Source organism: Lactuca sativa, chromosome 2, assembly GCF_002870075.4.
Source record: "Lactuca sativa cultivar Salinas chromosome 2, Lsat_Salinas_v11, whole genome shotgun sequence".
In the NCBI taxonomy this organism is placed as follows: Eukaryota; Viridiplantae; Streptophyta; class Magnoliopsida; order Asterales; family Asteraceae; genus Lactuca; species Lactuca sativa.
Window position 1 is genome coordinate 204540144 of NC_056624.2, and position 23114 is coordinate 204563257.

Consider the following 23114-nt stretch of genomic DNA (forward strand, 5'->3'; position numbering starts at 1 on the left):
GTTTTAGATATATAAGAAGATGGTAAGAGAAAAAAAAATGATATTTGATTTCTCTTCTTTTATTTATAGAATGTACAATAAAATTGGGGCTTTTACATTCCAAATTTATGATGTAATTGTTCATTTCTCATGTTTATAAAATGCAAAATAGAGTTCGGTTTGAGCCTTGCTCTATTTTACACCTTAGATTAATGTCTATGCTTAGTGAGGAAACTTCGGAATGTTTGGACACTTGGATAATGATAGGCTTGGCTCCGGATGGTGTCTTCCTAGAAGTGTTATTTTGGAGAGAATTGTTCATTGCTCATTTGAGTGGTATACGTCTAGGATTAAAAAACATTCTCTAATTTGGACTTTGTGGTTACAAAAACATTGATCGTTTTATTAATCTTTTGTTGTTAAAAAAGAAAGGGTTTTGAGATGCTCAATAAGATGTATATCAGTAAATATACACAAAAGCATTATATCTGAATTTTGATCATGTATAATTAAGCAATTTGTTTCCTAAAACGCATGACAGTGACATTTTTATATGGGTACTGTCATAATAATAGCGAACTAAGATATTTACTTTTTTTTAAGAAACATAACGAGAAAGAAGCATCAGTGTGATATGGGGTTTTTCTTTGTCTAGTATTTATTTGGACTGAGTATAGTCATGCAACTTTTTTCATTTTAAATGAACTATTTGTGTTTGTACGTGTGGATGTCTATGAATGGTGGAAACTTTAGTAGTTTCTTGTGGATCATGATAGATGTGTTTGTCTTTTAACCTAATTTTATATTGTTTAAACTTTGATTGAGCAAATAAAAACCGATAAAATATAATGACTAAATACTTCAAATTTGTATTCTGAATAAACAAAATCCATGATAATGTAGTACGTAACGACGTAACGTTGTTAAGTTTAAAGCTAATTAAAGTAGAATAATTTAATTTATTTCACGTGCTAAATAAAGAAGATTATAAAGGTTATTTCATAACTAGGTAAGAACTCCATATAGATAAAATATAATGGATAGTCGTTTTACCAATGTTTTCAAAACCGGTTTTAACCGGCTGGTCGAACCAGTTACACCGGAAATCAAGGAAGAAAACGGTTCAATTATCACCGGTTTTATGTATATTTCTGAACCGGATCGAACCGGCCGGTTTTTACAACAATCCGGTTGAACTGGTTCAATTAAACTAGTTGAACCGGTTAAATTGAATAAAAACACATGAAATTGAAACATTTTACATAATAAACTTTAATAGTTTTTTTTACATTTATTAAAATTTTTCTAAATAAAAACATATGATAAATGTTACGAAGTTTTTTGATGCGTTTATATTCATCTAAGACTTTATTTTCTTTTTAATGCACGTGGATTGATGTAAAACTTATGGTTATGAACTATTTTAATATATTTAGATTGATCTATAACTTGTTTTCATATGTATTTTATTGTTTGAAATTGTGAACATCAAATTCTTGATTTGTGTATGTGTGTATCCGTATGAAAATACGAAAAAAAATGAAATTTATAGAAACCGGTTTACTCAGCGGTCGAACCTGTTAAACCGGAAACCAGTAAACACACCGGTTCAATTAAAAAAACCGGTTTTTAAAACATTGCGTTTTACATCAACACTAGCAATCATAACCTATTATATATATATATATATATATATATATATATATATATATATATATATATATATATATATATATATATATATGCTTAGGTTATTCTATTCTAACTAATTATTGTATGGATGTAAGATTGATTGTGAACCAACCATTTTAGTTATTTTAAGAAAAAAATTTCTTTCGGAAAAAGCATTATTAATTGTGATAGATTTTCAAAAAAAATTCTACTTAGGAGTTCAACAAAATAAGATAAGTACCTCGAACAAGAACTTCGGTATAACATGCAAAATAAACTTCTAAAAGACTGAAATAAAAAAAAATTGAAAACTGAACATAGTATTTAACATGGTTCGATCAATCTAGCCTACAACCAAGATATATATATATATATATATATATATATATATATATATATATATATATATATATATATATATATATATATATATATAGAGAGAGAGAGAGAGAGAGAGAGAGAGAGAGAGAGAGAGAGAGAGAGAAATAATTTTATTAAATTTCAAGAAAAAATATAGTCACTCACAAAGTTGCACATCACTTGAGTTTTCAAAACAAAAGAATCTCTCTCTTTTTTACAAACTGTTCCAAAAGATGTGTTCTCAACCTGAGAATTAGTGTTCTCTTGAATGTACTAAAAAAACTAGCATAAGGAATAATGAATGGGTGTGTACTATTTATAGGAAAGCATGAAATACACTAATATGGTGGGTCAGGAACATCTAGAATTAGCCTATAAAGGGGATGCACTAATTATCAACCATTCTCAGGACATCATATATATGTTTCTAGAACATTCAACCTTGATGGATATGTATGACCACATGCCATGTATATGGGAGTGTATCATGCCTGCCAACACTATGAGCGCTTTTAGCTATATCTTGAGCACATTCTAGGCTTCCAGAATTGTTGGAACACATTCTCCAAATGCCCCAACAGATTTAGGACTTAACTTATTTTCGCCAAGGGGAGCGTTATGAGCGCTTTTAGCTATATCTTGAGCACATTCTAGGCTTCCAGAATTGCTGGAACACATTCTCCAAATGCCCCAACAAATTTAGGACTTAACTTATTTTCGCCAAAGGGAGCGTTCTCTCACTAAGGTAGCACCTTTTCGCACCATGAGCACCTTTGCTGAAGTCTTCACATCCTAATAATCTTTAACATAAAGGCTTAAAAAATTAGTCTTCATCTGTCATTCAATTCTTCATCATTCCTCAATTACTCTATCTATTCATCCCTTTCTCTCTCTCTCTCTCTCTCTCTCTCTCTCTCCCTCCCTCTCTTTTGTCAACATTATTCCTTAAAGTCATGGAAGGGAAGTTAAATCCATGCATAACTTCAAATTCTTAATGGTAACAAACTTGGTACATTCATGTTTTGAGTTCATCATAAAGACTTTCATCAGTTTAGCAACCCCTTAGTTCACCATCTTGAACTCTCTAGAAAACTACATATTAAGTTAGTTGATCTTTTATGTGTCGAAGTCATCAATCAACATGACATTAACATTCAACATGAGGATGGTATAAAAGGAGCTGCACTTCATCACGTAAGAATAATGATCCACCTCATGTCTTCTGTACTAGCTCCTCTTCATAAAGTTATCGAACTTCAAGTACCACTGCTTTGAAGCTTGCTTCATGATATACATAATTTTCTTCTTCTTTGACACCAACTTTTTTTACCAACCATAAGAGAACTCTCTAGATGTCCCTTGTAGATGTCATCTGCAAATTTATTAAGGTGAAAAGTTTTTTTCACATCTATATGATCCAAATATAGATCTTCAAAGGCTACTACATTTAAGACTGATCTAATTGTTGGTGTTTTCACAATTAAAGAATCAACCTCTCATTTTTGTTGGAATCTCTTGATCACCAATATTCCTTATGTAACACCATAAAATTTAAGACTAGGTTCTTAAATTAATAAAGTAAACAAAAGAAAGAAAATTTATATATTTAAACCATCAAGGAATAATCATATCATTAGTTGAAATCAAGTTTAGAAAGTTAGAAGTAGAAATAATGGTATTTTAAAAGTTAAAAGGGACAAAATTGGCAAATTGGCAAAGTGAATTGACCTGAGGGTTGACTTAATTAATGGAAGAGACTACAAAAGTTATATAATGGATAAAGGACGACTTGTTATGTCAACCTTTTAGGAAAATATGAAAATAAAGGAAGTACTGGTAAATTTGGCAAAAGATGTAAACTAGAGCGACCAAATATAGATATTGTTTAGGAAATAAGATGCACACACTCCCCACATTCACTTCAAATCATGATTTGCAAGCAAGAAGCCATCTCATGGTGATTTCTTCATCTTATTCCATCTTGGGTTGATTCAAGTGGATAATTAAGTAACCAAGAAAATAAAGGAAGGAGCAAGGGCTTACAAGGTATAATTTCTCTTCCTTTCAACCTAGAAATCATTTTTGTGAAACTGATAGAACCTCACTATCAATTTTGGCTTCAGTTGATGATCATGATTTGGTTTTCTAACCTCCCGTGAGCGGTTTCCATGTTTCTAATCTCAATCCAATTATCTCCATGAACCCTAAAAATCTAATTTGTGTATTTTATATATGTAAGTTATTATGGAATGGATTCAATGACCTACATGATGCTTGATGACAATGAATCCAATTGGAATGCTAAAACACATCCATGATTATAGACTTATTGAGCAATTGTAATGCTCAAACATATCTATGATGACACCAAAGGATTTAATGAATTATGGTATGTTTGTTGAGCAAATGAAGTTCATAACCTTGAATAGATGTTATTAGAATGATTTGGATTGTAAATACTATGTGTTGATTGATTATTGGTTGAATCCATGGAGTTTGTGATCTTAAGGGCAAAATGAGAAATTTAGAATGGAATTGGACATTCCATGACCCCATTAAGGACTTAACATGAGATTTATGTAAAAAAATAATTTCATGTAGAGTTGAACTGGAAAGTAGTAGCAATCTACATTAGTGACTTAGGTGAGTACATGTTGGCATATTTCCATTTTAAGTAGACGGAAAAATGATCTAATGATCATGAAATACCAATGCTTTGATATATGAAACGTTTAGAAAAGAACCTATTAAATACTTTGGAAGGAATTTTTTGAAAGAATGTATTGAAAGCAAACACGTTTGAAAACAAAGAATGTTTTAGAAGAACGAATGTTTTGAGAACATGTTTATAATGTCCTAAAAGTACCAAGTAATTTTTTTTTTATTTTAAACCACCTAAACCATACAACCATTTATTCAAAATTGAACAATGTATATAAAATTATGAAAACATCATACTATATCAAAGAGAGTGCAGAATAAATCTCTGGGGGATGCAGTACGATCGAGTCGGGTCCTTCCCTTTCGAACCATAAGTACCTGAAACATTTTAAACATGAAACCATAAGTACAAAGCTTAGTGAGTTCCTCAAAATACCACAAACCATACATAACATGATGGGTCTATTTAACCCTAGGTGAATGCTATGGGAAAAATTATTGTCTTACCATCATTTCCTACCATGGACTAAATCATGGTCTTTACTTGTACAAGTCCAAAGGGCCAGATTCTTGTCTTCCATATAATTTCCAGGGGCTAAACCCTGGTCTTTCATACAAATGCCAGGAGACAAATCTTGGTCTTCCATGCAAGAGTCACAAAGATAACTAGCACCCTATGTAGTAGAGTGAGATGACGCACCTCACAAATGCAATCGACAACTAGGAGGCTCACACAGTCGAAAAGTGGGTAATACACACCTCCTATGAATCATACAATGTAAAATCTCAAGCTACCTTCTAACACTAGCCCCTTGAATAAAAGTCAAACCAAGTTAAAAGTCAACGGTTAAGATCAACAATCAAAGTCAACTCCAGCTGCCCTCCATGTCGTGGCCAACTAATGGCCATGTTGTGGCCATCCAGCTTGATCTTGATCAAAATCCACTATGATGTCGTGGCAGGCATGCTACGATGTCGTGGCAGGGATGCTACCATGTCGTGGCAGAGTCCAACCAAAACAATCACAAAATTCCATATTGCCACGTCATGGCACCCATCTCGCCACATCGTGTCTACTGTATTGGGAAAACTTGATTGATTAAATCCCTAATTTGAAAAGCTCCTTGTTCATACTTTCCAGTAAGCTTCATGGGACCCTAGTGGTCTTTAAAATCCCAAATTTATGGACATGCATGTCCTTTACCCATCTAGGTCAAAATGAAGATAAAATTACCAAGGTAAGCTATAAAGTTACAAACTTTATCTCATCTATCCAACCCAAACTAAAAAATGAGCCAAAACATGAAGCAAAATCTAGATCTAAGAAGAGAGAGCCAAAACGATGGAAATACGAGGACATAAAATGAGCCCAAAAGATGCACACAAATAGAACAGACAAGTTTCTTGAACATCTATGCACAAAAACACCTTATTCTTCCTTCTAAGATCACAAAAACACCAAAAGTGAGCCAAGTACTTCAACAGGAGGCTAGGGCTTATCAAGGGTGCTTTGGGAGGCAATGGAGGTTGAGGGAGGAGGAAACCCTAGCCATAACTTACCTTAAATAGTGCATAAAACCTAGAAATTTAGGGTTTGCCAAAACCTAGTCACCACGTTGTGGAAATGCATGGCTATGTCGTGGCAACCATTTAATGCAAACGCGACCCTGGCAGAATGCCATGTCATGGTGATACCTTCACCAACTCGTAGCCAATTGAAATTCCACAAATGAAATGTAGAAATTATACCTAAAATTTGGGTGCTACAATTCTCCTCCACTTGAATCATATTTTTTCCTCAAAATCCGTTGTCGCAATTAACTCAAGGTAATGCCCCCTCATATCCTCTTCAGATTCCCAAGTCCATTTAGAGCCCTTCCAGTGATGCCATTGCACCTTCACCAAACCCACATCATTGTTACGTAAGGACTTCGTCTTTCTGTCTAAAACGGTAACCGGTCTCTCCACATAATTCAGGTGCTCATCAACCTAAATGTCATCCAAGGATACTATTGTGTAATCATCAGCCAAATACTTTCGAAGCAGAGAGGCGTGAAATGTGTTGTGAATATGACTAAGCTCAACGAGTAGATCTAAACAATATGCGACCTTGACCACCCAGGAGACAACTGTGAATGGTCCAATTAATTTTAGGCCCAACTGTACCTGCTTCCAAAACCAGATGGAACCTATCCAATATGACTCCTTCAAAAGCACGAGATCCCCCACCTAAAACTCAAGGTCGAAATAGCATCGATCAAGGTAACTCTTCTGCCTACTCCGTGCGGTCTGTGACCTAACCCACACCTGTTGAATCAACTCTATGGTCTTGAGCACTACTTCAGCGCTCCCCATCACTCACTAACTGACCTCACCCCAACAATTCGGAATCTAACATCTCATACCATAAATTAGCTCAAAGAGAGGCATACCAATGTTGGCGTGGTAACTGTTTTTGTAGGAGAATTCCACTAAAAGAAGGTAAGTATCCTAGTTCCCAGCAAAATTCAACACACAGGCACACAACATATCCTCAAGTGTCTGAATTGTCCGCTCACTCTAACCATCACTCTGCGGCTGGTAAGCAGTAATGAAAAGCAATCGAGTACTCAACTCCAAGTGAAACTTCATCCCACTACTAGAATATATGCCTTTAATGACGCGCAAACCACGACACGTACTGATTTATGTTACACAAAAGAGAGTAACCTTACAATAGTGTCATCTCTTCAAAAAATTTAAGGATTTACGTCACACATTTTTGCGTGACCTTAAATTAATGTCTAAAGAAAAAAATTAAAAACATGGAGGGTGCTTTATCTTAAAAACACGTCTTCTATGTATGTTGCTTTATAATTTTAATGTAACGCGCCTTTCGACAGGAGGGAAATGAAATCCCCAAAATTTTAAAAACCCACCTTCTACCTTTTTTTCTATCCTTCATCTTCTCAATATCCTCTCCGATCCGCTTCTCCCCTACTCATGTCCTCCTTCTTATCTATCTCATCAAACATCACATTCCTCACATTTGCCGTTGACCACTGGTCCTTCCCTATTGGCCATGCTCCTACTGAATTATCATTTATCCAAGCACAATCGGTGGTGTCTATCTACTTTTATTCTCCTGTTAATTTATGAAACTCGAATCCTAGTTAAATTGAGTCCAAATTCTCTTTGCACCCTGAATATGATGACACCTTTGAAGCCATTTTCTACACCTCTGTATCATCAATATTACAACCCTCCTGGGTCAAAATCACCGATTATTGGATCGATTGTGATTTGTCTTTTTAGGGTTTTTTTTTCAAAAGAGATTGGAGATCCTATACTATCAGAAAGATTGGAGCTTTTGATGATGATAAGTCGGACCCATCCACACTCATTCTGCTATCTACTAAAGTTGATCTTCTTTCATTCTGCTGATATTCTTAGAAAAGAACCAGAGCACGAAACCTTTGTAAGGATGAGAATCAGTCCATCTGGTAATCTTCTCTCTCTCTCTCTCTCTCTCTCTCTCTCTCTCTCTTTCTCTCTCTTTTCAATTTCATCTGAGTGGGAGTCCTAGGTACCGATCACCTTCATAATCATTCATGCTAAAGTCATCAATTGATCGGTGCTTGTTGACATCCCATTGGTTGATGAGAAATTTCCAACTCAAGGTACCTGCTATGACTGTATATAGATCTTTCCAAAGTTGTCTGAGTATCATTTTTAGACTACAAGAACTCAATTGATTTTTACCTTGTTTCCAGTTTAGTGTGATGCATGAAAGAGTCCTACTTGTAAGGACTTTTGTTCATTGTTGTTATGTAATTTTGTATAGTTGTTAAGATTATTAATATGATTTTAATATAGTGTGTGTGTATATATATATATATATATATATATATATATATATATATATATATATATATGAATGATAGTGTTGGGACATTAGCTCTTGGACATTTCTATGATAAAGATACAGTTGCAGCAGTTGTAATTGGAACAGGAACAAATGCATGTTATTTGGAGAGAGTTGATGCTGTTATAAAATGTCAAGGTCTTCTCATGACTTTAGGGGGCATGGTATCTTTAGTCTTTCAATTATCAATGAATTCATAAAAAATAATAGTTCAATTCACTTATGTAATGTAAATTAACTTCAATTAGGTTATAAACATGGAATGGGGTAATTTTTGGTCCTCACATTCACCTAGAACATCATATGACATTGATCTTGATGCAGAAAGTCAGAACCCAAATGATCAGGTTAATTTAGTTATTTTTATCCAAGATAATTTTTATTCTATAATTTCCATATTTTTTTACTTGATATGATTTTTGTGATTAATAATACAGGTTTTGAGAAAATGATATGAGGAATGTACTTAGGTGACATTGTAAGAAGACTAATTCACAAAATGTCATTAGAATCAAATATTTTTGGACCAGTTTCCTCTAAGCTTTCAGCAAGATTCGTGTTAAGGTATGTCATAAAACGAAAACTCTTTACTCTTTTTACCAATATAGGGGTAGCAATGTAAAGTACATTGTTTAGATTGATAAAAAGTTTTCAACAAATGGGAGTACAAAAATAAATTTATATTTTGTTTCTTGAAAATACTCAGTACACTATTAATGGCTGCTATGCATGAAGATGACACCCCAAACCTGAGTGAAGTTGCCAAGATTCTAGAAAAAACCCTAGATGTAAGATTTTTCCTAGTTTCTATATAAAAAAACTTTTTTGAATCGGGGTTTATTTTATTTTTTGACAAAAGATGTGTTCTTTTAAATTAATTATCAGATAAACGATGGTCCACTGAAAGTGAGAAAACTGGTGGTGAAAATATGTGATGTAGTGACAAGAAGAGCTGCAAGGTTAGCAGCTGCAGGCATTGTGGGAATTTTGAAAGAGATTGGTAGGGATGGGACTGCAGGGATTACAAGTAGAAGGGTTAAAAGTGGAAAAAGTGGGAAATGAGAAGAACAGTTGTAGAAATAGAAGGTGGATTATATTTAAGCTACAAGATTTTTAGGGAATATTTGAATGAAGTAGTTGAAAAAATATTGCAGAAATCCCAACAAACATTATTTTTAAAGGATCTTGATGGAATGGAATGACTCTCAATTCGTATTTTGTTAGAGTGTGATTTTTATTGCATCATTTGCTGCAGCACTTAAGTACCCTGATTTTCACCCTCTTTACCACACATTTTTTTTTTCTTTTTGAAAATGCAGCAAAAAATAAGGAAGAAGAGAAGGGCAGAATGGTAATTCATGCCATAGGAAGGGCAATTGTGTTAGGTTGAGAATTTTAATGGGGTTTTCACTGTGGAAAGGTATGATTGTATACTACATTTTTTCTTTGTTTTCCTATCCCGATTCTTAGTTTAAGTGAGTTGTTTATCCCATTTTGTTTGATGCTGTCATGAAATGTTTCAGCACATTGCTGCAATCTGTCCCTATCTTATAAAAATCATACAAGACTATCAGATTGTCCAAAAATCATGAAGTCTAGTTTTTTTGGAAAGGTTAGTGTATCTATTTTCACTAAACTCTTGACCACTTTTCCTAATTCCAATTCCTTTAAGGGTATAAGTACCAATCTTTGCAGACTGGTCCATGCAACCCACTGTTTGCATCAATCAACTTCAAAAATTCATAAAGACTCCAAATGCCATGAGGTAAAATCCTATAATCAGGTATGGAAGTCTATTTTCATCCTTACCAAGGGCTTAACTTAATTCCAAGCACAAAAGTGCAGTTTAATACAAGAGTGCAGACTAGCCTGAAAATTCACAAATTTCATGTGCTAACTTGTCATGTGCACAAGTAATTCCACGAAGCATAATTTATGTAATAGTGAAAATGATCCAACATTTCATTTGAAATGTTTGCAGATCTTGAAGTGAGTAAATATCAAGTGATTTTTGAAATCCATGTTATATATACACATTCCTTTATCTGTTTTGTTTCATGTATGACACTTACACTTTAAGCTTTTACCTTTTGATAGTGGTATGTATGGCTTAATCCCCATAAGATTTTTGACTTAATGTACAAAGGACAACTTAATAGAGAAATTTAGCTCATTGTGTGATAATTTCTTAATCTTTCTCTCATTCATTATAGGGAATTTTTGGAAGATTAGTTTCCAACGATTTTGCGCCCAAGGTACCCTTTTGTGTTCTTTAAGTATTAACACTCCTTGTGAACTATGATTTTAAATCTTTCAATAATTGATTTTCTTTTTTATTGGATTTGACAGTGGGATATTCCAAATTTGGATATTCCTACTTCTGAGCCTGAACTAAACTTGCCCATAGCCTTGAGAGAGCCTTTCATGTGAACTTTTTAGGTTTATCATAGGAATGTCCGAATGACAGTTATGCCCTTCCTACCATAAAAAACTATTTATCAATTGATTTTTGTATCATGCAATTTATATTACCTAAAAATTTCAATTTTGGGATTTGTAAATTTAGTTTTTTGAGGTGAAATATTCAAGTCACAAAAGATGATAAATGATGATGGGTTTCAACGCGCACTTTGTATGATTGACAGTGACCAAAATGACATTGTTGATGCATTTGCCAAGAAGTATTCATATGCCCAAGTTGGAAAAAGAATGCTATCAAGGTGAGATTAAATTGTAAAAAAAGGACATAAATAGCCCAAACAGTTAAACTTTTGACTCATTTCCATTTTATATTTATTTTTTTGTCCAGAGTATACATGATAATTGTGGCAGTAAATTTTGAGTTCCCAATACCGATTGGTTTCTTGTTATGTTCAAATCTTAACATCTATCATGGCAACCTTCAACAATAGTTTTGGATTGACACCTTCTAGCAGAAGATATCGTGTACGTGTTCTTGTGCTGCTATTGTGGATTCGGGAACATCCTTGCTTACTGGTCCAACTGTATGTATCTCACGTGAAGCTTCTGTAATAACTATTAATCTCAGGGATTTCAGGTTTTTCATATTTCTTGTATCTAATTAGTTTGTAAATTTATGTTACAACTTCTATTGATTTGTTTTCTATAATAAATATTATGCAATATTAGCAATGTGTTACATTTACTTACTATTGGAATGATTATTTGTATTTGACATATTAGTGTAATGAATTATCTTTATTGTTTATGGTATTTTATTTTGTATTATTAGACTTTTAGTGTGTTATTTAATTTGAAAATTAGTAAATCTATCAAAAATATATAATTTTGAAAACATTTAAAATTATGACACGCAAAATGCGTCTTTTCTTCCTTTATGATAGGGGCTTCCTTGATACACATTACATGTCATAAACACACGTGTCGTAAGGTTACAACACGCAAATGTGTGTCGTCTTCCTTTATGACAGGGCCTTCCTTGATATGCATTGTGTGTCATAACCGTGAGTCGTAAATGTGTGTCATAAATGTGCGTCGTAAATAGGCGACACGTAAAAGCGTGTCGTCTCTCGTTATGACAGGGCCTTCCTTGACACACATTTGCACGTCGTCTGAGCATTTTACGACACACATTGCACGTCATAAAATGTTGTTTTTCTAGTAGCGTCCAAAACCTAGAAGTAAATCAGGCGTTGGGGTTGTAAACAAATGAAACCGACACTCCATATGATGTGTGACAACTAGCAAATTTTGGGTCAAAAAAGGTATAAAGTGTATCTATGTATAAGTAAAGCCATATCATGACTTTGTTGCAATAAATCCTTGAAAGCCACAAGACCTCATTTATTTATATAAGTAAAAATATATACATACTTTGAAAACCATGTTCGTAATGAACCTTTGAAAGACAACATTTAAGAACAAAAATCATAAATTAAACCTTTCTTTATTGTTTTCGGCCTAGGACACCAAACAATCTTGTAATTTCGGTTTGTACTAGAACCGAAATCACCTTTTAGTGGGTGATACCCAACTGAAAACACCATTTAAGGATGGCTTAGAACTGAAATCATGCTTGACCGACCCACTAGACCGAGATCCATCTAAACCGACGACTTTAGTGTTCTTGGTTTCTCTTGGACAAAAATCAAGGTGATCTTGGTTGATGCATGGACCGAAATCACATATGATTTTAGTGGTTTCCATGGAGAATTCAGCTAGAAAAGTAGATAAGGAAGGTTGACTTTGTGACTTGATGTTTCATCCTTTTCCAATAAAAAATATTACCCAACAGTTACCCACGTAATTATCCAACAATTAACTAGGAAAATATCCCATCACCATTTCCTCCTTATCTTTGGCCGAAATCACCCCATAAATCCCCCACCATTTCCATCTTACTTGTTGTTACTTTGTTTTCTCTCAAAGAACCAAGTCCAAATCCTCAAAGTTCAAATTCTCCAAGCTTGTTCTTAGATTTTGGTAAGCTTTTCTTGTTAATCTAGTGTTTTTATACACTTTCATGTTAGTTTCATCTCATTTACACACATTATTATATGTTAAAACTCTTAGGATAATATCACCTTCAAAGAGTTCATTAACCACATTCAAGTGTTTTCGGCTTGAAGACGTTCATAATTATCTATTTTATCCAATCCCAACCACACTCAAGGTGAGTTCATACCCCCACATTTTTTGAGATTTTCATGTTTTAGGAGAGGGGGATACAAGTAAAAGTTGGTTTATCATACAAATACTTGCTTGTTTCTTCACAATGTTAAATATAAAACATTATTGCATTAAATATGACTATCACTAGCTTTTGGACAATGATTTGTGATATAATAGTTATGAGATGAAAAACTAACAACAACAAGATATAAACTATGTTATTTAATCATAAGCAAAATTATGATTTCAATACAACCAAATTTTTTTTGGAGCTTTTTACCAAAATATAGTTTTTCTAACAAAAAGGGTACATTTCAATTATTTCACCATTTTATGGGTTACAACCCAAACATATGATGTTTGACCTTACATTTTGAAACTAGACAAGATAATCACTATGTATTTATATAAATGATTATATAAATGTTGTTAACAAACAAACACGACAAATTATTATTGGTGTAGTTTGGGAGTCACAAACACTACACTATCATTTTCGGAAGAAACATATAATTATTTAAAGGTATAATTATTTCATTTACAAGAAAAAGAGGTTTTCAGTTCATGTAAATCGGTTGATACAATTTTTGTGAGACATTTGGCTTCACCGTACCTACCATAGTACACAACAAGTCTTGCATTATAACCAGAGTCTCATGTAGGGAGAGCGTGACACTTGTGTATAGATCTATATAGGATTGATAACCCCGCACCTCAGCTCTTAGCTACAGCTAGATCGGCCAGTATAGGGTGACAAATGTCGTAACAGTTCTGACGCTTGAAGAACGTCGTAGCAGGCCACTAGTGACATTAGTATGGTTATAATAACTCACATGAAGTATTAACAAAACATTTGGTTTATGGGTTAACATACATTCAAGTAGTTTTATATAAAGAGAAAACTTCATAATACCATTTTTTAGTAATACATTACTTACAATTTTAGTCTTGGGATTTACAGTTCATTTTTCAAGAAAATATTGGATTTTCTGAAAGTATACAACTATCATTTCTCACGAAACTGTTACAAATCCTTCTCAAACAAAACACTTATGAACTCACCAACTTAATTATTGACACTTTTAAAAATCACTTGTATTCTCAGGAAATCAGTAATCAGGTAATCAAAGAGTTTCTTGGAGGATGGGGCTTCGTCGCATCACGTTATTTATTTTTGTCATATGTATTTGATATCATGTAGACAATGTTTTTTAGCACATTGTAAACTTATTAGATATTTAATACAATGGTTGTAATGCTTTGATCGATACTATTCAATTGTTATGATACTTTACATGAAAGTCATCCACCCCAGACATTTCCGCTGTTCTGGTTTGGAGGTGTGACAGATTGGTATCAGAGCATTGTTTATAGTGAACTAAGTATATCAAACCATGTAAGATATACAACTATAAATACAATGGGGCTAAAACACTCTGAATAAGAAGTGTACTTTTAAAATATAATAGTATTTTTATAAAAAGTATACATAGATGCATGCATACTAGAAACAATGTCATAATAAGAAACATATAAAAAGTATTTAGAGGAGTTAAACACTACGGTTAAGCCTAGACAGTTATGTAATCATATCTAGGGTAAATATGGCCTGACCAACTATATTTATATGAGATATGACTAACTTGTGTTTAGGAATGGTCATGGTGGGAAATGAGTCTAAAACTTACCAACCATATATACCAAGAAACTCTAGAATCAAACATAAAGATTAAAATACTATAAGAGTATTCTAGAATACTATAGGATCATACACTTAATCCTTTCATGTATTTCTCATATCTCTATTCTTGCACAGACGTTATGGTAGGATTTTACATGCCTGGAGACCCCTATTTCTTTAACCAGGGGAATGGTGGGTGGATCTAAGAGGATCCCGGAGAGGATCATGAGGAAATAGTGGAAGAAGAACCTGAAGAGGATCCAGAGGAGCAGGAAGAAGACGAGGAAGAAGAAGAGGAGGACTCGGATGCAGAGTCCGAAGTCATAAATCCTCCTTACGTCACATGAGTTCCCGCACATCGTTTGGACTACCAGCGATCCATGCCCCACTGGGCGGAGGACCTGGAAAGGTGGAGCCGGCAGCAACATCAGCGTTCTCCATACGACATGGAGCAAGGTTTCTATAACCTCAGTCACGGGGGACCGGTAGACAGTTCCCTCCCTATTATGGTTCAACAAATCACACACCTTGGAGATCAAACCAGGGCGTCGGCGAGTCGGATCATGGAGCTGGGGGCCTCTGCTGACACACAGACTCGACTACTGGAGAGGGACTATCCTTGGACATGTCACCTTATTGACCGCCTCCATGAGGACCTCACCACCGCTCGAGCGGAAACAAGGGAGTATTAGGAGAGGTACTCGGTTCTCTAGGAGAGGGTGACTGCAGCTGAGCGTCGGATAGTGGAGATGCAGGCCTCCATGACTTCATCCCATGGCCCATAGGAGACTACCCGCGACGTGTAAGGCTTATCCTACTCATGTCTTTATTTTATTTACGAGTAACAGTTGGTGCTACTCTTTCATGTAGACCTTCTTAAAGGTGAATTTTCACAAAACTATGAACTAGTACCATAATATGAATGAAATGGGTATGCATTTTTATCTCATTGGATGTTGCAATTTGTTATGCAATTGTTTACATATTATAGTAATTTTCATTTGTGAATTGCTTACAAATTTCAATGACAATGAGATTTGATACATACATAAACAAGGCATTCCATTATGGTAATGTCCGATTCATAAACTCTTATAAGAGACTTATCGTCATTCCACCTTTAAATTTTATGGTAGAAAAAAATGCCACACCGGAAATCTAACAGGCGCTTCAACAATACATCAGCGCCACAACCACCATCACCTCCACAAATGGATTCTACTGTGTTCTAGGCTACCGCCGTGGCCCAAATCAGCAGTAACAACAATGGAAGCGGAAACGGGACTAATAGTTCCAACTAAGGGGAGAACAAAGGGCACCAGTGAATGTGCTCCTACAAAGAATTTATGAACTGCAAGTTGAGGACCTATCATGGTGACGACGGAGTCATCACTTTGACAAGATGGTTTGAAATGACTGAGTCTATATTCGAAATTTGCGCATTCCTGGATGAGTACAAAGTCAAATATGTTGCATGTACGTTTGCAGACTCAGCCTTGTCATGGTGGAACAACCACATTAAAACTTTGACTCTAGTCGTTGCCAATGCTATGAGTTGGGAGGATTTGAAAGCAATGATGCTCGAGGAATACTGTCCAAGGAGCGAGATGCATAAATTGGAACAGGAGTTGTGGGAACACGCCATGAAGCGCTCTGACATTGCCATCTATAATGCCCACTTTAACAAACTGGAAAACTCTGTGCCTGGGAATGGTCACCCCAAAGGCCAAGAAAGTAGAATATTACATTTGGGGGCTATCTGGTCATATCCGCCAACCCAAGCACCCTCGACAGTGCCAAGCGTTTGGCACAAACTCTTGTCGACCAGGGGGTTCGTCAAGGCATCATAACCACTATGCCCGAACAACCAAAACAGGGAGACAACAAGTGGAAGTTCGGGAATAAAAAAAGAGCCAACCCGCTCAAGACCCGGCCAAGAAACAACAAACTGTGGCTGTCCATGCCATCACCTCCCTTACCACCCCTGTACCAACCAATCAATATGTTGGGACTCTTCCAAAATGTGACAAGTGCAGCTACCACCACCATGGACCCTGCCGAGAAATGCAATGTAACAATTGCAACAAGAAGGGGCACATAGCCCGTTTATGCAAAGCACCGACACAAAAAACCACCCAAGCCGCTAATGCTGGGGTGAGTCGCGCATGCTACAGTTGCGGTGAAACCCAACATTTCAAGAAGAACTGCCCGAAGGCACATAATAGAAATAACGGAGGCATAGGAAGGGTTCTAACGATGGGGCATGAGGAGGCCATGAGGGATCCCGCCGTGGTTATTGGTAGGTTTCTCCTAAACAACTCATATGCATTCATACTTTTCGATAGTGGTGCGGAGAAAAGTTTCGTGAGCCACCAGTTTAAACACTTACTCAAATAGAAACCCCAATCGCTAAATGAAACATTCACCGTAGAAATGGCCAATGGAAAAACTGAAAGCACTAAAGATATATTCGTAGGGTTCATACAAACTCTAAACAATCATTCCTTCCAAATCGGCCTGATGTCAGTCGCAATAAGTAGCTTTGACGTTATCATTGGCATGGATTGGTTAATTCCTCACCATGCCGAAATATTCTGTTATGAAAAGGTTGTTCGCCTTAACCTACTAAATAGTGAAAACCTCGTCATTTATGGTGACAAGCCCAACATGAATCTACAACTGAACTCTTGCATCAAGACTCAGAAGTATCTACACAAGGAAGACCACGCCTTCTTAGCCCACATGGTGGATGAGAAACAAGGAGTGAAAGACATCAAAGATATTCTCGAGGTTTGTTAATTTCCCGATGTATTTCCAAAAGACCTTCCGGGAATACCACCCGTATGCCAAGTCGAGTTCAGAATCAACTTGATTCTTGGATCCAACCCCATAGCCAAATCTCCATACCGCTTAGCACCTACTGAAATGCAGAAACTGTCCAGTCAACTGAACGAGTTGCTTAGCAAAGGATTTATCAGACCGAGCTTCTAACCTTGGGGAGCACCGGTCTTGTTCGTGAAAAAGAAGGACAGATCTTTTCGCATGTGTATAGATTATCGAGAACTAAACAAACTCACTATCAAGAATCGTTATCCCTCCCTCAAATCGACGACTTATTTGATCAACTACAAGGATCTAGCTACTTCTCAAAGATTGATCTAAGGGCGGGGTACCATCAACTGTGAATTCAGGAGGAAGATATTCCTAAGACGACATTCTGAACTCGCTACAGTCACTACGAGTTTGTAGTGATTCCCTTTGGCTTGACAAATGAACATGCAGCGTTCATGGCCCTAATGAACTGTGTGTACTGACCTTACCTGGATAAATTCGTGATAGTGTTCATCGATGATATACTAATCTATTCACGAAGCAAGGAGGAACATAGTCAGCACCTACGGCAGGTCTTGGAGATGTTAAGGGCAGAAAAGTTATACGCAAAGTTCTCGAAATGCGAGTTCTGGATTCGAAGAGTAGATTTCTTGGGGCACATAGTCAGTGAGGAAGGGATACACGTGGATGCCTCTAAAGTCAAGGAGATTGAAAACTGGGCAACACCAAAAACACCGACAGAGATACGCCATTTTTTGTGCCTTGCTGGCTACTATCGAAGATTCATACAAAACTTCTCTAAGATCACAAAGCCACTCACTACCTTAACTCATAAGGGAGTGACATTCAGATGGTGGAATAAACAAGAAGCCGCCTTCCAAACGCTTAAACAAGCCCTGTGCAGTGCTCCAGTCCTTTCTCTCCCAGAAGGGACCAAAGACTTTGTGGTCTACTGTGATGCATCCAAGCAGGGCCTAGGATGTGTGCTCATGTAACGAGGAAAGATCATCGCCTATGCCTCAAGGGAACTAACGACTCACGAGGTCAGTTGCACCATGCACGACCTCGAATTAGCAGCAGTGGTGTTTGCCCTAAAGATCTGGAGACACTACCTATACGGCACAAGGTGCACCATCTTCATAGATCATAAGAGTCTACAACACATCCTCAATCAAAAGGAGCTCAACATGAGACAATGATGATGGTTTGAGTTGCTAAATGACTACTAATGTGAAATTCATTATCATTCAGGCAAGGCCAACAAAGTACTAGACGCCCTAAGTCGGAAAGAATACTCGGGCCACCGAGTAAAATCGTTGACCATGACCATTCATTCACACCTGTCCACACAGATCAAGGAGGCGCAGCTAGAAACCTTGAAACCTGAGAATGTAACAGGTGAGGCCTTACAGGGAATGGATAAAAACCTTGAAGGTAAGGATGACGAGGCTTATTATCTCATGAATCGAATCTGGACACCGAAATTCGGCGGACATAAAGACGCTGTCATGAACGAGGCTCACAAGACAAAATACTACGTTCATCCCATTTCAGACAAGATGTACCTGGACCTCAAGAAACTTTATTGGTGGCCACACATGAAGGCAGAGATCGCTAACTATGATCGCAAGTGCCTGACTTATGCCAAGGTCAAGGTAGAATATCAAAAGCCCTCAGGTTTGCTTCAGCAACCGGACATACCTGAGTGGAAGTAGGAGCGGATAACCATGGACTTCATAACCAAGTAACCCAAGACGATGGATGGAATTGACATCATCTGGGTGATCGTTGATAGGTTAACCAAATATGCACACTTCCTACCAATAAAAGAGAGCGACAAGATGGGAAAGCTAACAAGGATGTAAATTAAAGAAATCGTGCGACTACATGGGGTGCCAATATCCATCATCTTCAACTGGGATAGTAGATTCACCTCATTGTTCTGGCTGTCACTATAGAAGTCCTTGGGGACCAAACTTAACATGAGTACAACCCGTCATCCTCAGACTGACAGACAAAGCGAGAGAACAAGGCAGACGCTGGAAGACATGTTGAAAGCATGTGTGATATATTTTGGTAAAGATTGGGATACCCACTTACCACTCGTCGAATTCTCCTACAATAATAGCTATCACACTAGCACCAAAGTCGCACCTTTCGAAGCCCTCTATGGGGGCAAGTGTAGATCCCCTCTGTGATGAGCTGAGGTGGGTGACATGTAGCTAGCAAAAAGACAAGTGCCTGATAGCACACTCACAAGCCCGAAGATCATACGAGAAACTACAGAAACGATTGTTCAAACCCGTGAATGATTAAAGGCATCCCGGGATCGGCGAAAGAGCTATGCGGATAAACGATGAAAAACCCTTGGAGTTCCAGGTTGGTGACCGCGTACTGTTGAAGGTCTGACCCTGGAAGGGTATGATACGTTTTGGCAAACGTGGGAAGCTAAATCCCAGGTATATTGGGCCATTCGATATCCTTGCTAGAATCGGCCTGGTGACTTACAAACTTCGACTACCATAAGAGCTCAACAATGTACATCCCACCTTCCACGTGTCCAACCTGAAGAAATGTCTATCCGACGAGACTCTTGTAGTCCCCCCTCAACGAAATCGAGGTACACGAGAGACTACACTTCATAGAAGAACCTGTGGAGATCATGGATAGGACGTCAAAAGGAAGAAAAAAAGTCGCATACCCATAGTGAAGGTACGTTGGAACGCCAAACGAGGGCCCGAATTTACTTGGGAATGAGAGGACCAAATGAAACAGAAATACACACAACATTTCTTCTAGTTTGCAAGAACCCATCCAAGATGCAAATTTCGGGACGAAATTCCCTATAATGGGGGGATGATGAGACAATCGGAAAATTTTGGGTCAAGTAAGGTCTAAAATGTATCTATGTATTAGTAAAACCACATCATGACTTTGTTGCAATAAATCCTTGAAAGCCACAAGACATCATTTGTATAAGTAAAAATATATACATACTTTGAAAACAATGTTCGTAATGAACCTTTGAAAGTCAACAAGTTAGAACCAAAATCATAAACTAAACCTTGCTTTAGAGTTTTCGGCCTAGGACCCCAAACAAAATAGTATTTTCAATTTGCACTAGAACCGAAATCACCCTTTAGTGGGTGATACCCAACCGAAAACACCATTTAAGGATGGATTAGAACCGAAATCATGCTTGACCGAGAACCCACTAGACTGAGATCCATGTAGACCGAAGACTTTAGTGTTCTCAGCTTCTCTTGGACCGAAATCAAGGTGATCTCGGTTGATGCATGGACCAAAATCATATATGATTTTAGTGGTGTCCATGGAGATTTTGGTTGGAAAAGTAGATAAGGAAGGTTGACTTTGTGACTTGAAGTTTCATCCTTTTCCAATACAAAATATTACCCAGCAGTTACCCACATAATTATCGAACAAATAACTAGGAAAATATCCCATCACCCTTTCATCCTTATCTTTGGCCGAAATCAACCCATAAATACCCCACCATTTCCATATTACTTTCTTTTACTTTGTTTTCTCTCAAAGAACCAAATCCAAATCCTCCAAGTTCAAATTCTCCAAGCTTGTTCTTAGAATTTTGGTAAGCTTTTCTTGTTAATCTAGTGTTTTTATAAACTTTCATGTTAGTTTCATCTTATTTACACACATTATTATGTGTTAAAACTCTTAGGATAATATCACCTTCAAAGAGTTAATCAACCTTATTCAAGTGTTTTAGGCTTGAAGACCTTCACCATCATCTCTTTATCTAACCCCAACCACACTCAAGGTGAGTTCATACCCCCACATTTTTTAGAGTTTCATGTTTTAGGGGGGGGGGGGGGGAATACAATTAAAAGTTGGTTTATCATACAAATACTTGCTTGTTTCATCACAATGTTAAATATAAAACATTATTGCGTGAAATATGACTATCACTAGCTTTTGGTCAATGATTTGTGATATAGTAGTTTTGAGATGCAAAACTAACAACAACAAGATATAAACTATGTTATATAATTATAAACAAAATCATGATTTCAAAACAACCAGTTTTTTTTGGAGCTTATTACCAAAATATAGTTTTTCTAACAAAAAGGGTACATTATAGTTATTTCACCTTTTTGTGGGTTAAAATCCAAAAATATGATGTTTGACCTTACATTTTGAAAATAGATAAGATAATTACAATGTATTTATATAAATGATTATATAAATGTTCTTGACAAACAAATATAATGTCACACCTCCAAACCAGAACGACGGAAACGTTCAGGGGCGGAGGACATTATATGTAGTATCACAACACATGCATCATATTAATCAAAGTAACAAACAACCATTGCATTAATATTAAAGTGTTTACAAAGTATGTGATTCATAAAAGATTGACTTCGAAAGTAAATAACAAAACAAGACATGAAGCTACTATACTCCATCTTCTGAATCCGAGTATGCATACCTATCTACTAGTTTCCTGAGAATACAAGTTGTTTTGAAAGAGTAGATCATCATTTAAGCTGGTGAGTTCATAAGTATTTTAGTGATGAAAGTATACTGTAAGTTCTTTAGAAAATTTCGTCTGTTCCTCCAGAAAATCCTATATTTTCTAATGTGATGAATGATAAGTGAAAATGACTCTACAAATCCTTCTATGAGTACTAAATTGATACAAGTTATATACAATCCAGAGTAAACAGACAATCGATTGTGTGAATCTGCCCTAAGCCCACAACCAAACAAGGAAAATGAAGTAAGGCGGAAAGCATACATCCCATTGTTTGTTAGGTCTTAATTTTATATAACCTTGGCGTATTCATTTGGTACTTACGGAGTTAATTGTAATAGTTCCTTATATTTGATGAAAACATTCTTTAAGAAAATCATATATTTCCTTTAGTAAAAATGGTAACCAAAATAGTTCCTTCTATAATCACTTAGTTTATAATAGCTATATATAATCTAATATCGAACAGATAGTTAAATGGGTGAATCTGCCCTAAGCCCACAACCAAACAAGGAACAGGAAGTAAGGCGGAAAGCACACATCCAACTGTCTATCGGATATTAATTATATATAACCCTGATGTATAAACTAAGGTATTATTGAATTAACCACTAAATGTCCTTTAAGTTATACTGATTTAATAAAATGAATTAAACCTTTTACTAATAAGTTTCTAGTTTAGCCTACTAAATGTTCTATCTGAAAAGTATGTTTTTGTACTAGAAAGTGGTATACTGAATTTGTATGTTATGACCTGACTCATACCTGATACTCCTTATGATTTCTTGGTGTATACAGGATATATATAGCTAAGATCGAATAGATAGTAGACTGGATGAATCTGCTCTAAGCCCACA

The 23114-nt window shown here is 36.1% G+C and overlaps 1 pseudogene; it reads left to right on the plus strand.

Annotated features, from left to right (window-relative positions):
- The first annotated feature begins 8583 nt into the window (after positions 1–8583).
- Positions 8584–9777, plus strand: LOC111916211 (hexokinase-3-like; annotated as a pseudogene).
- Positions 9778–23114: the final 13337 nt, after the last annotated feature.